The 12,439-nt window shown below is 39.4% G+C and overlaps 1 protein-coding gene across 6 annotated transcripts in view; it reads right to left on the reverse strand.

Moving 5' to 3' along the window:
* Window positions 1–12,439, reverse strand: part of FAM160A1 (family with sequence similarity 160 member A1) — an 86,891-nt gene that overhangs the window by 74,035 nt on the left and 417 nt on the right. Inside the window, exon 2 of one of the 6 annotated variants that reach the window (XM_027635858.1) lies at window positions 12,139–12,197. The exons of 2 other annotated variants lie outside the window; for them this stretch is intronic. The gene's annotated coding sequence lies outside the window, so the exon portion shown is untranslated. Of the gene's footprint in view, window positions 1–12,062; window positions 12,380–12,439 lie in introns of those variants that run through there. 3 more of the 6 variants (XM_027635857.1, XM_027635861.1, XM_027635859.1) reach the window with 3 other exon arrangements.

Below are 12,439 nucleotides of genomic sequence, written 5' to 3' on the forward strand. Positions count from 1 at the left end.
AAAATCTGGATCTGAAACCTTAGCACCAAGCTCTGATAAATTTCCAGTCCTTATGCCTTTAGCTTCCCAAATCATCTGGAAAAAGAAAAACAAACCAAAAAAACCTCATAAAACCAAAAAAACCCCAACAGGCACCTTAGGTTAGATGGCAAAAGAAGACTCAGTCTAGTATATGAAATAACAAGAGTCTGAATAATTTAAGACATTCCAATTTTGAATCAAATTTTTTTAATTAAAAAAAGCTGTAATTAAATTAAAGAAGCATAGTTATAATTAAACAGAGAGCTTCTGTACTTGTGGCCCAGGAGAATCATATTCATCACACAGTATCACCAGTTCAGTACTGCCAGGTAGAAAATAATACATTGTTATCTCCAGAGAACACTGACACTGGGATCTCTTTCTAGGCACTGATAAACCATTACTTGCAATCATTACTTGCAAGCACAGTCTTGCCTTACGTAACATATTTTTGGAAGAGCAAATATTTTGCTTTTTGCATCAAATACACAGCTTTCTAAAAGAAAGCAGGCAACACCACACACCATGTAAAAAAACCCACACATCTGCATTCTGTATTCTGGACAGGGAGGAGGGAACAGAGGGAGAGACAGAAAACACGAAAAGGTTCTGCCTTCTGATTTCTGAAAACTGAGACAGATGAGGAAAACATGAAATCGTGGAGCAGCTGCTCAAAAACTTTGAACCAGATATAAAAATGTTATATTTTATGTAATATTTTCTGATTCATATGATTGATATTAGTTTTTATATAATATTTTCTGGCTTATTCATATTAATAATATTATTCATAATGACAGGAATATCAGAAAAAAAATATATCTCAGCTTGCATTACTTGAATAGCCTGAAATTCTGTCCTAAAATGAGTGTGATAAGGTGTGTATATTAAAAACCTTTAGAACATAAAAATAATCAATTAATGAATTCATTAATTAAGATGCTCTACTTTACATCTTGATATCATCAAATCCTAACAGACAGGCATTTTCAACGTTTCTTCAGCCCACAGCAAAGCAGAATGTCAAACTTTCTTTTAACAAGCAGGTTGCCAGGACCATCCTAAGAATGGCAAAAACCTTTTCAAGGGCTTGTAAATTTTCTCTCTTTTTTTTTTTTTTTCCAAAATACAATTAATTTTGAGCTCAAGATTATACTGCATTTTATTTGAGATGAAAGTTGTCCTTGGAGACTGTATTACATCCCATGCATCTTAACCAACACCATTACCCAGGCTAGATATTATGAAAGATGCATAGTTTTGTGGTTTGGGAAATTCAAATTGCTTTCCTTATCTTTCCACTTCATGTGAAAGCCCAAGAAAATAATCCCAGTAACCATGGTCCACAGATATATGAATCAATACAAACACTCCCAGTAGCAATATATGGCATTCAAAAACGACAGATGGACTGTAAAATATTAAGAGGGAAGTATGTCCCTGTTTCATACATGCATGAATTAAGAGAAAGAACGTCCTAGAAGTGATACATCCCAGGAAATTTCCCTCTGTGAATAACAAACCAAAAGTCTCCTAAACTGTTAATTTTACATAAAAATGTGCCTATTTATTTTTGATTTAAAGACCAGTTGACTGCAGGACTTCCTCCTCTTTGTTTTTCTTCTGCTATTCACGGTTTTGCCCAATAGCATGCAACTGAAATTAAAACCATTGTTTAATGTCACTGTTGTTATCCCTGTCATTTGAACAAGAAATCTCACAGAGCAAAGAGCTACCTCTGATTTGGGCTGTTACTGGACAATTAATTAAAGGAATAGAACTAGTGTACTCAAATAAACACAGGCTACAAGGGCAGCACAATAGAGGGTTGTTTACAACATACAGCGGATTATATGAAAGAGTTTTCCAAATTTTCACTAACACAAGCTGATTAAGTCTGCATGGCAGAGAGCAGACTAGCACAGGCCTGGGAGCAGTAAAACCACAGTGGCTTGGATGCAATGCCACACAAATATGACAAAACTGTTTTTGAAGCTAATCTAGGCAACTTCACATTTCCTAGCACTCCCTGTTCTAGGGTTTGCTCTTGCAGAGCCAGGGTGGGTATAGGCATGCCCACAGTCATTTTTTCATATTCTTACCTTCTAACAGAGTTCTAGCTACTTTTCAACAGCCACAGCACTGTGAAGTTACAAGTCTCACTCATCTACTCCATGCAGGTGAAAAGGGGAAAAAAACCAAAGAGAGAGGTATAATGTTTTGATATCTTCTGGATCCTTGTTGTCAATGAGAAGTGTAGAGGCAGCGAGAAAAAGAATTCTCAGTACCGCTTTCTGCCTGGATTTTACGTATCGTGTTGCATCTCAACAACCATCTCCTATATACAGTCAAAGGCTAAAACAATCACCTCAAAGCCACCTTCATCATCATCCTCCCTGTGCCATGTTCATACCCATCACATTTCTGTCACAGCTCCTTTCATTACCTGTTCTTAAAATCATACACGACTTTTCCAGATAATGTATTCCAATGCAACAGTACCTTACCAAGCAAGCAAAGAAAACAGATCATTGAGGAAAACACATGTGTCTCATACACACAGACTAACCCTCATTTTCTCATGTCTCCACTACCTCTTTCTCTTCTTTGAAGGTAAAATAACAGCACTCAGCTTCTTCAGTCAGTCCTCCAGATACCCAGGTATTCTTACTGCTCTCCTCCTCCAGACTCCCTCCAGCGGGTTCATGTTACCTTCTTTTTTCCTTTTTTTTTTTTTTTAATTAATTCCATCTTCAAAACTGGACTCTAGGTCAACATTGGCTGGAAAGATCACTTCATTTAACTTGCAGAGATGACTTCTCACATATGTGATGCAGTCACACAACCCCACACTAAGAACTACAAAGGTCTTTAAGGTTTACTGAATCAAGCCTCAGGGAGAAGCATTTGGTCCTTCTGGCCTTCTCCAATTGCCCCCATAAGCCAGTAGGCAGAAATTACTTTAAAGAAGCCTTGCTATGTTTGAAGCGAGGAACTGTGTTGTGAGGCTCTTTTGCCACACAAACCTCAGCCCCAATCCGAAAACTAGTTCTATTTAAAAAAACCCAACTTTTCTAAGAGCAGAATTTAATCATTCTACGATAGTTTCTTGGTATGATATTCTCTAATTTTACAATTATATAACATTGATTCTTGTCATCCATTAAAATACATAAATCCTTCCCATATATACATAAAACCCCCATGCCCCTACACCAGAACACTATCTCATGAGTCCATTCCTAGAGAAAACAATGTTTTTCAAGAAGTTTAGCACTAACCCACAGTAAATTCCTCCAGAAATTCTTTAACAAGAATGAAGTTTTGACAGTTTCTAACACAGAGTCAAGCTATCAGAGATCAACTGCTCTTCTGTTAGCATTCTGGAGACAGAAACTGCATTAGTCTAACATGGTTTAATCTCAAAAATAAACTCATACGGGCTACTGCTTATTTCTTTGTCATCCTCTACTGCTTTAGGAGGGTTTAATTCCCAGGAAAAATACTTGAACAAATAATCAAAGATAAATAACTGAGTCTACAACAGCTCATTTCCACTTCCCCCTCACCCTTGATGCCTGTACGGACAGACACTACACTCACTCTTCTCAGTGGAACAGTATTACACATATCCTCCATGAGTTAGGTAACTGCAGCAGCTCAGGGATTACATCAGCCAGCTCTCACCCTTTCAGTAGTGTTTTTTAAACACTTTAAACTTAAACTTATCTAAATGCTCCCAAACTCACACTTTCCTCACACCAGCTTGGGGTTTTAGCAGTGGCCTTGGACACAGTTTCACCTCCCACTCTCAGTATCTCTTATTAAAGGTGAGGTGAACCAAACCAAACCAAACCAAACAAACAACAGACCTCAATCTGCTTTGAATTATCTGTCCACAGCTCCACTTGCCAAACAGAAGCAAACTTCCCCTGGCTTTCTTTTTACTAACTTTATATTTCTATAACGATTTCTCCTTACTCTTTTTGAGTTGGCCATTCTGAATGTTGCATTTTAACTATATGTGCTTGTGTTTTATTTTTACACTTGTCCTTGGTGATCCAGCTGGGATTTCCTTTCCCTCCTTGTTGTATTTGATGTTGAAGAGCTCACTAGTAGCCAAGACAGCCTCTCACTACTTTTCATATTTTCCTCTGTGAAAGAATATTTTCAATTTCTGCCACTAGCATAATTTCCTGAAGGAACAATATTCCCCTAGTATTTTTTTCTCTTCGAACACAGAACTACTTGGTAAGAATCATGTTGCCAGACTTATCCAAAGTCTGCCTTTCTAAAAATCCAGTTGTTTTATTTTAGCACAAGTCCTCCTTCTCAGACTCTCATTTGCTCATTCTCACACAAGTTACTTATCTTCTAGTTGTAACAAAGTTTGGAAGTGTCTATCTTCTGGTTGCTTTTTTCATATTTAGCACCAGGAAAGCTTTACTTAGGTCCTCCAACAACTTACTAGGAACCTGCATCCCATCATAACTCCTAACCAACACTCCTAGATAATTAAAATCCTGGATCTGGATGATTTCTGCAAGGTGTCCCAAACACATTCAGAATATTTCCCAGATTTGCTGGCCTTCAGTCACCTCTACCAAGGCAGTACCACTATTCTTTACCTTTTTATTTGCACAGACTTTTAGTAGGATTATTTAGAATGGAAAATTTAATTTATTCTGCCATTAACTGTTTTCTCAACACCCTTATGCCACAGACTCCAATACTCCTGTTCTTAAATAAATATTTTTATCACAGAATATTTGAATGTATTTTGAAATTATAACTGCTCAGATCACATTATCTCCTGACATCATGCCCAATGCTGAGTCCTCTTGAAATGTTGCTGAGTTGATGCCTCTTTTAAATCTAAACTGCTGTTACTCTAAATGTTTGCCAAAACTCTGTACAAATGTACAGTACAAATCTACACTAGTAACAGAATATGCCTTGCTGCCAACACAACAAAATTTTAGCCCCCACACTTGCTGCTACTTTAAAATTTAAACAGTAACATTTCACCTATTGAATCATGGTACATGTACCTGCTATGGTAATGATGCAATGCACAGTAAGTACTGAATTTAAGCTATGCATACTTTATCACTTCCTAAACCAATACAACATCTGTGAAATGAGAGGCATTGCTATCATGTTAGAATTTTAAATTGTCAAGAGGAAGAATCAGGTAACGTCATTCATCTTTAATTCATTTAACTTTTTAAGATGTATCTGCACACAAAGTAATTCAAATGCTGTTGAATTTCACAGAAGGCTAATGGGAAAAGTTCATGCAAATACAAGCCACAAATTCTGCTATCATTTTTTTTCTCATAAGCAAAGACTAAAAGAAACATTAATACCTGGAAAAGCGTTCAGATAGCTTCTATAGACACCAAAACTCAAATAATTCAGCCGATTTAACTGAGCTAGTTTGAATGTCAGCAGAACCATGGTCTGTGTGCCCAGCATTTTATCTGCTCCCTCAGCTACAGAAGTAGATCTAACACAGAGTATTATCACTTCCTTCCCTAGGGACCCTTGCCCTCCGTCCTTAATGTTGGGTTAATGTTTCTGATTTACTCATTTCACTAACATGCAGGTTGCTAAAAACACCACTAGAAAAAGATGTAACTTGCAAATAGCATGCATTATAAATGCAGTCTTTGCTAAACTGCCTTAGTTGTCGCTCTCTGAATATTTAATTTTATTTTTTTCCAACAATAAAGGTTTTTGTGAGAAGAAAAAAAGTTCTTCCAAGTCCAAGCATTCCACTGGCATCCAAGCAAAACAAACCTAGCTCTATCTAGCCAAAAGGAATTCTGCAAAAACATTTCAATACTACTGTGTGTTCTGCTGTATCAACACTAGCAAGTCAGGAACCCATAAGCACTGTGCTGCTGCTGGCAAATATCACCACATAAACATCATGGCAGCAAAATATGCTGAAAGCAGATGTAACCACTGACAGACATAAAAACCTCTGTGTTATCTGGCAGCCAGTTCACAGTAATGACTCTCGGTGTTGTTCACACTGCTGGGACCAAAACATTAAGAACAGAATAATTGTGAGGGCAAATCAGTTTCTGCCCTCCATGTTTTTCCTCCATTCAACACTTCACAGGCTCCTCATCCCATGAATATGTTTCAAGAAGCTGATAAAGAACTTTCTAATTGTTTACCTGAAACCACTCCAAGCAGGCAAGCATAATTAATCTTAATGCAAGTCAGCAATTCAGAAAGAAAATTATCCTGTGACACCTACTGCTGACTATGTTCTACGCTTCCCTGTACTGAATGGCAAAATGGCCAATTAAAAGCAAACAAAAAAAAAGAAAAAAGGAAAACCACCTCAAAGTAACAAAGTACCTAAACCCACTACTTCCTTCAGAGTCTCAGCATGACTGATATTCCCAATCCACACCAAAAGCATTCCAAGGACATTCGAGTAGTTTGAGAACAACATCGGAATAGGAAAAAAAAGAAAAAGGAGCAACACACACTTTTCTGAAGATGTTAATGTTTTGCAGTAAAATTTTTGGCTGTTTAGCACCTGTCACCACTGTACCTTGATCAGGCACACAAGGGAGACAACCCAGAATTCAGATGATTCTATATCACTCACAGAGACAACAGAGCCCTCACTTCCAAAATGAATCCACGTCCTGCTTGTGGTTGGGAAAATGCACTTCCTGCAAAGTTTAGCACTGAAAATCAAGGGAGTTCCTCAAAAGGAGAGAGAAACTTTCATCTTCCATAGATTTTCTTACAGAAATACTGCATTTACAACACTGAACTAAACCATATTTATGGCACAAGCAAAGTGTAAAAGCATTGCAAGAGTGCAAGGAGCAAACAGCACAGTTCTGTTTAATAAAGCCCATGAGTCCAATGTAACAAGCCACAGATGTCTCACCTCCAACTTGTAATTATAAAAGGCACACCTCTCTACTCAGGCTCCCTTCTTCCCTTATATGTTTAAGATATACACACTTACAGAAACACTACCCTTAATGTAATGCCAACAGAGTGATGAAGCAGCAAGTTATCTCTCTCTTAGGTTTGTGGCATTAGGGTAGGAGCCAACCACAACAAGATGAGTTAACACAACTCAGTAAAAACCCACACTCCTCTTTGGACCTGGCTGCAACTTTTCATTCATAGCTCTTTGATTTGTGTGTCAAAAAACCCAAATATCTGAAATTAGTTTATTTATTACCACTATGTTTACTGTTAATTGTTAATAAGACTAATTCAAAAATACAAAATTTGCTTCCCTCTTACTCAGAAGTATCTGAGGTTTTACAAAAGATTTTGTGAATGGAAGTGGAATTGTTTCTTCAGGAGTCCAACTCTTCAACTGGCTGCACAGTGCAAAAAAAACAGCCAACAGTTAAATTTAAGTTACACTGCAGAAGTTTACTGGTATATAGGTCTTGCCAATATTTTGAAGGCTTAATTTTTTTCACATTCATTAGGAAATCCTTCTAACTGTGAGCTCTTTCCCTGGCATCCATCACTTGATCAGTTCCTCAGGCAAACTAAACTATTGCTAGAGAAGTCTTTTTATATAAAAATTTTCACAGAAATAAATCCTGCCCCCTACCAACATACAGTACAGGCAACTTGTAAACACTATCTAGAATTAGAAGGATAATGGGCACAATTGTCTTTCAGTAGCAGTTATTAATGCAAAGAACCTAGCACATGTTTTTAGTATCACACAGCTTTCTGTCTGCTTGTTTGGGTTTTTTTAAACAAAATGGACAAGTTCTTCTAAGGCATGCAATGTTTGAATAAATAAAACTGTCATACTGTTTGGAGACTACGGTAGAGATACAAGGGGAGAAGACAGCATTTGACTATGTTTCTACAGTTAAATGGCAAAAACTACATAGTGAGAATTTGCCTAATACTTTTAGCACTAATCTAGCTATATATGTCCCCACACAAAAGCAGATAACATGTCCACTACCATGCTAATCACGATTAGACCAGAATTAGCTGTCATGCTCTAACATTACTGTATGTGTAGGCAATTCAGTATTACATCAGAATTTGACCTCTTTTTTTTACAGGAAAAAAAAAAGAAAAAGAAGTAATTGATTTCCCAATAACTTGCTACCCATGGGAAGCCACCACAGCCTGGAACAGAATAAATTTCAGGGCATATTTTCCAACTGCTAGGAAAAGGTGCTACATTTAGTTCAGGGGTAACACGAGTCAAAGACCCAAGTACATCCTGGGCCTCCTGCTTGCCGACAGCTGTACTTGCGTCAGGTTTCCAAACTTTCCTCTTTAAAAGCAATCCCACCAAATATCAGAGGTAACACATTCTTAGATAGTGTCTTCAGGTACCTTGAGCTTTTATCACCACTGTCACCAGCTCTTACCTTACCTGTTCTGTTTCCATTCCACATGGAATTGCTTCACCTGGACATGCCCTTCAGGATCACCTCTGACAAGAAGTTTTTGGCCACATGGGTTAACACGGAAAGCATTCTCACCTTACTATCAGTAAGTCATTGACTGAAAGATACCTATCCAAAATAAGAGGAAGTCTCACAGTCAATGACTAAGAGAGAAAGTAAGGCAAAATGTGTTTGCAAAAGCTCCTCAGTCTTCATAACAATAACTTTAACTGGTGAATGCTTTGCTATCATCGCAGCACTTCCACAGTTAAGCTGGCACTTTAAAATGTACTGGTGTGTGTATACATACATTACACTAGAGCACTATGTGCCAGATCCAGTCATTTCTTGAACATTCCACCACCTCCCTGGGCAGTCCATTCCAATGTTTAATCACCCCTGCAGTTAAGAAATTCTTCCTGATGCCCACCCTGAACCTCCCCTTGGAGCTTAAGGCTATGTCCTCCTGTCCTGTCACTAGCTGGGAGAAGAAGCTGACCCGCATCTGGCTACAACCTCCTTTGAGGTAGTTGTAGAAAAAATTAAGGTCACCCCTGAGCCTGCTCTTCTCCAGGCTAAACAATCCCAGCTCCCTTAGGAGCTCCCTGTAGTCCTCATAGGACTTACACTCACCCTTCACCAGCTTTGATGCCCTTCTCTGGACTTGCTCCAGCACCTCAATGTCTTTCTTGTAGTGTGAGTCCCAGAACTGGGCACAGTTCTTGAGGTGCAGCCTCACCAACTTGATCCAGGTCTAACTGCTACCTGTGACACAGTGAAGTTCTGCCTCTACTCTCCAAATAAGTTAATCGCATCAGGAAAAAGCACTGCTTCTTGGAAACTGTTTTTGTGAGTTTTTAAAGGTACAGAAATTCTTACTGAACAGCCAGGATTGCAAAAGGGACTGAAAAAAATGTCAGAATCTCCAGATCACTCGTGCCCCAACTTTTGACCAGCGCAGGCCTTTGTAGGCTTTTCTGGAAGCACCCCAAGGTTGCTTGTCTTTTCTCAAGACTATCACAGGATACCTAAAGTATGCTAAACCATATAACATACCTGAAGTATAGGCATCTGCTGTTGTGCACTACACTGCCTGAAACACACCCGAAAGCAGGACAAAAAGCACTATTTGCCAACAGCCTTCCTTCATGCCCTCTTTCCTGGGGGCTTATTCTAATAGGGATAAAGTATATGATTTTTTTTGGGGGGGGGAGGGTTGCAGTTATTTAGTGTAAGACTGACCTATCCCATTAGGCTGAGAAGAGACCACAAGTAAGGTAACAATGCCAAGTCAGCATGTTTGAGAGGAGTCTTGCAGTTTAAGTGTCTGTAGCCCAAAATATACTTATGAAACTGTTACCAAAAATGATGACTGGAGTAAGAGGTCACAAAAGCTTTGCTCTTAGCAGCACATAAACACTGCAAACATACCAATGACACTAAATATGCTCCAGAGAACAGAAAGAGAGAGAGAGAGAGGGGAAATGTCTCTCTCATGTTCGAGGGAAACTAGTAGTCACCATAACATTACATCAGGATGTGGAAACCTGCATTTTTAAGAAGTCAAGTATGCAACTCGAGCATTAAAGAACTAAATGAGACTTCCATGAGACTAATTAAAATTTGAAAATGCTTTGCAATGAAACCTTCTGCAAGCATCAAAAAGAAGCATTTGTATGCTAATAAATAAAGATGTGCAAAGGAGGAACAGCAGCATTTGTAAGTTTTTTTAAAAAAAAAACTCTTAAAATTATGTATATCAAAGTAATCTTGATAACTCTTCAATGAACAGTTTAACAGAGAAACTGATGTTTCAGATAGTACTGAGATTCTGTAAATCTGAATTCTTAAGCTTAACAGGTATCAATGCATTAGCATAACCTTTTGAAGAGAAAATATATCTATAATAATTTCTAAAACAGTTTCATGTAAGGATCAAATAAGACCACATGAGCAGCAGTTTCTCCAATTTTGGTTCTCCTGCTTTCAGATTCTGTGAAGATTTGTATACTATTTAGGCGAAAAAATAAAACAAAAAACCCAACCCAAAACAACCCTTACAGAACACAATTCAATTTTTACCATCACCACCATATAATTAGACACAGTTAAAAAAAAAAAAAGGTACGAAAGTTAAGTTTCTTCCATGGGCTTTGGCCACACATTTTTCATCATTCTAATAGGATTCACTTCTTTTTCAAAGCACATGTAGTCAATCACCATGGGTCAATAAATAAGACTAAAACAGCTGTTAGCAAAGTCAATTGTAAACATTTGTCTTGATTGAGACAGCTAAGAGAAAAAGGCATCTGAATTTTCCATGAGCTTTACAACTGCGGTCGTCACACCAGTATCTCACTGGTACAGTCTTGCCCTTTGCAATTGTTCATACTTTACAAAGTAGATTGTAAGCTTTTCTGTCTTTCCCTTCTCCCTTTGACTTTCCATGTTCACTAAAGCAGAGCCAGAGAGGAAGAAACGAATTACAGCATTAGGTCCTAATTCTTAGATTAGTTTCAGGTCAGGCAGACTCTTATACACAGCCCAGAAGTAAGGCAGCACAAATAATGTGAAAACCCTAATACTCCTTCAGATATTACAAACCCTTCCAAACAACAATTTCTCTAAACGGTTTACTTCTGGAAATTACAACATAAAATCAGCACAGACCAGAAACATCGGTCTGTACTGCATGACCTAGCATTGCTACCTTATTGGGGTGTGAGAGATGTCTTTGAATGGACAGTTTATTATCATTCCCTCTTTTCTCTGTAAATGAGAACAAAATAAAAACCGTCATGTTTCCCAACTAACAAGATGAGCCTCTGAATCCTTACTGCGGTGAGGAAGAATAAAAACTGTTGTACAGAAGGAAAATTCAACTATAAACCCTTGCACAGCATCAGAGTTTCACACTGATCAACAGAAAACACCTAGGCAGAGAGAGAGAGGGCACTGGCACATTCTGAAGTCTCTTTCAATTCAATCAGTAGTAGTAAGGTGGCATATAAAATAATACAATCGTTTTCATGCATTTTTTCTTCTTATCATCATCGTATGAGTTGTGTTAATGCTAACTAGAAAACCAACCATACACCCCAGGGAAGAGGAGAAAATCAGACTGAAATAAAAAATCTCCAAAGACTATCAGGTGTGCCCGAGCATTTCTCAGTTACAAGAAACCATATGCCCCAACCTGGCAAACTCCTGTACTGGCAGGCTGGCCCCAGGCACAGCCTCCGAGCAGGCAGCGGGCACCTGTCGGCACCTACGGATTTGTCCACACGGAGCAACTCAAAACCGTGCCGAGTTACTACCAACAACCCCAGGTGACAGAACGGGTTCACGTGACCTTGCTAATAGTTCCTCAAAGACCAGAGAAAGCAACACAGCAATCATTTTACCAGGGCACGCTGCCTTCTCCAGTTACCAGGGCCCCGAAGTTGCCGAGACCTCGGATTTTTTGCATTCAAAGCAAATATCAAAACAGCCCTCGGTGATTTTGGTGAGTGACGCAACGAGAAAGAAGTAATCAATGTTATTCCGCTGTTAAATCAGCAGCCCGAACCCGAAGTGACCACCCAAGCACAGGGTCACGGGGGTTACAGACCCACGGAGGAATACCTGGCACTCAGTAAGGCGTCACACCGGTGAGGAAAAAGCCGCCTTGGAGATAAAAGCACGCATCCCACGCTCTCACCTCGGCACTCACAGCCCTGCGCGAAGCCTGGGTCCTCTCCCAGAAGTTTGCGACCAACGCTGCCCAGGGTCGCCCCACAAACCAGCAGCGGAAAAGCCGAGCCAAAAAGATAAAGGGGATTAGGCGGGCATTACTTCCAGTGACCTATATACTGCCCTCAGCCCGCGGCGGCCCTGCGGCAGACGGCAGCTGCTCGGCTGCGGGGGACACCGGCCCGACACCCCGCCCCGCCGGCGAGGCCAAGCGGTGGCGCGACACCTCCGAAACTCAGTCCAGGGCCCGTCCCCGCCGCCACCGCCCC

Source organism: Corapipo altera, unplaced genomic scaffold (genome assembly GCF_003945725.1).
Source record: "Corapipo altera isolate COAL_440 unplaced genomic scaffold, ASM394572v1 22b, whole genome shotgun sequence".
NCBI lineage: Eukaryota > Metazoa > Chordata > Aves > Passeriformes > Pipridae > Corapipo > Corapipo altera.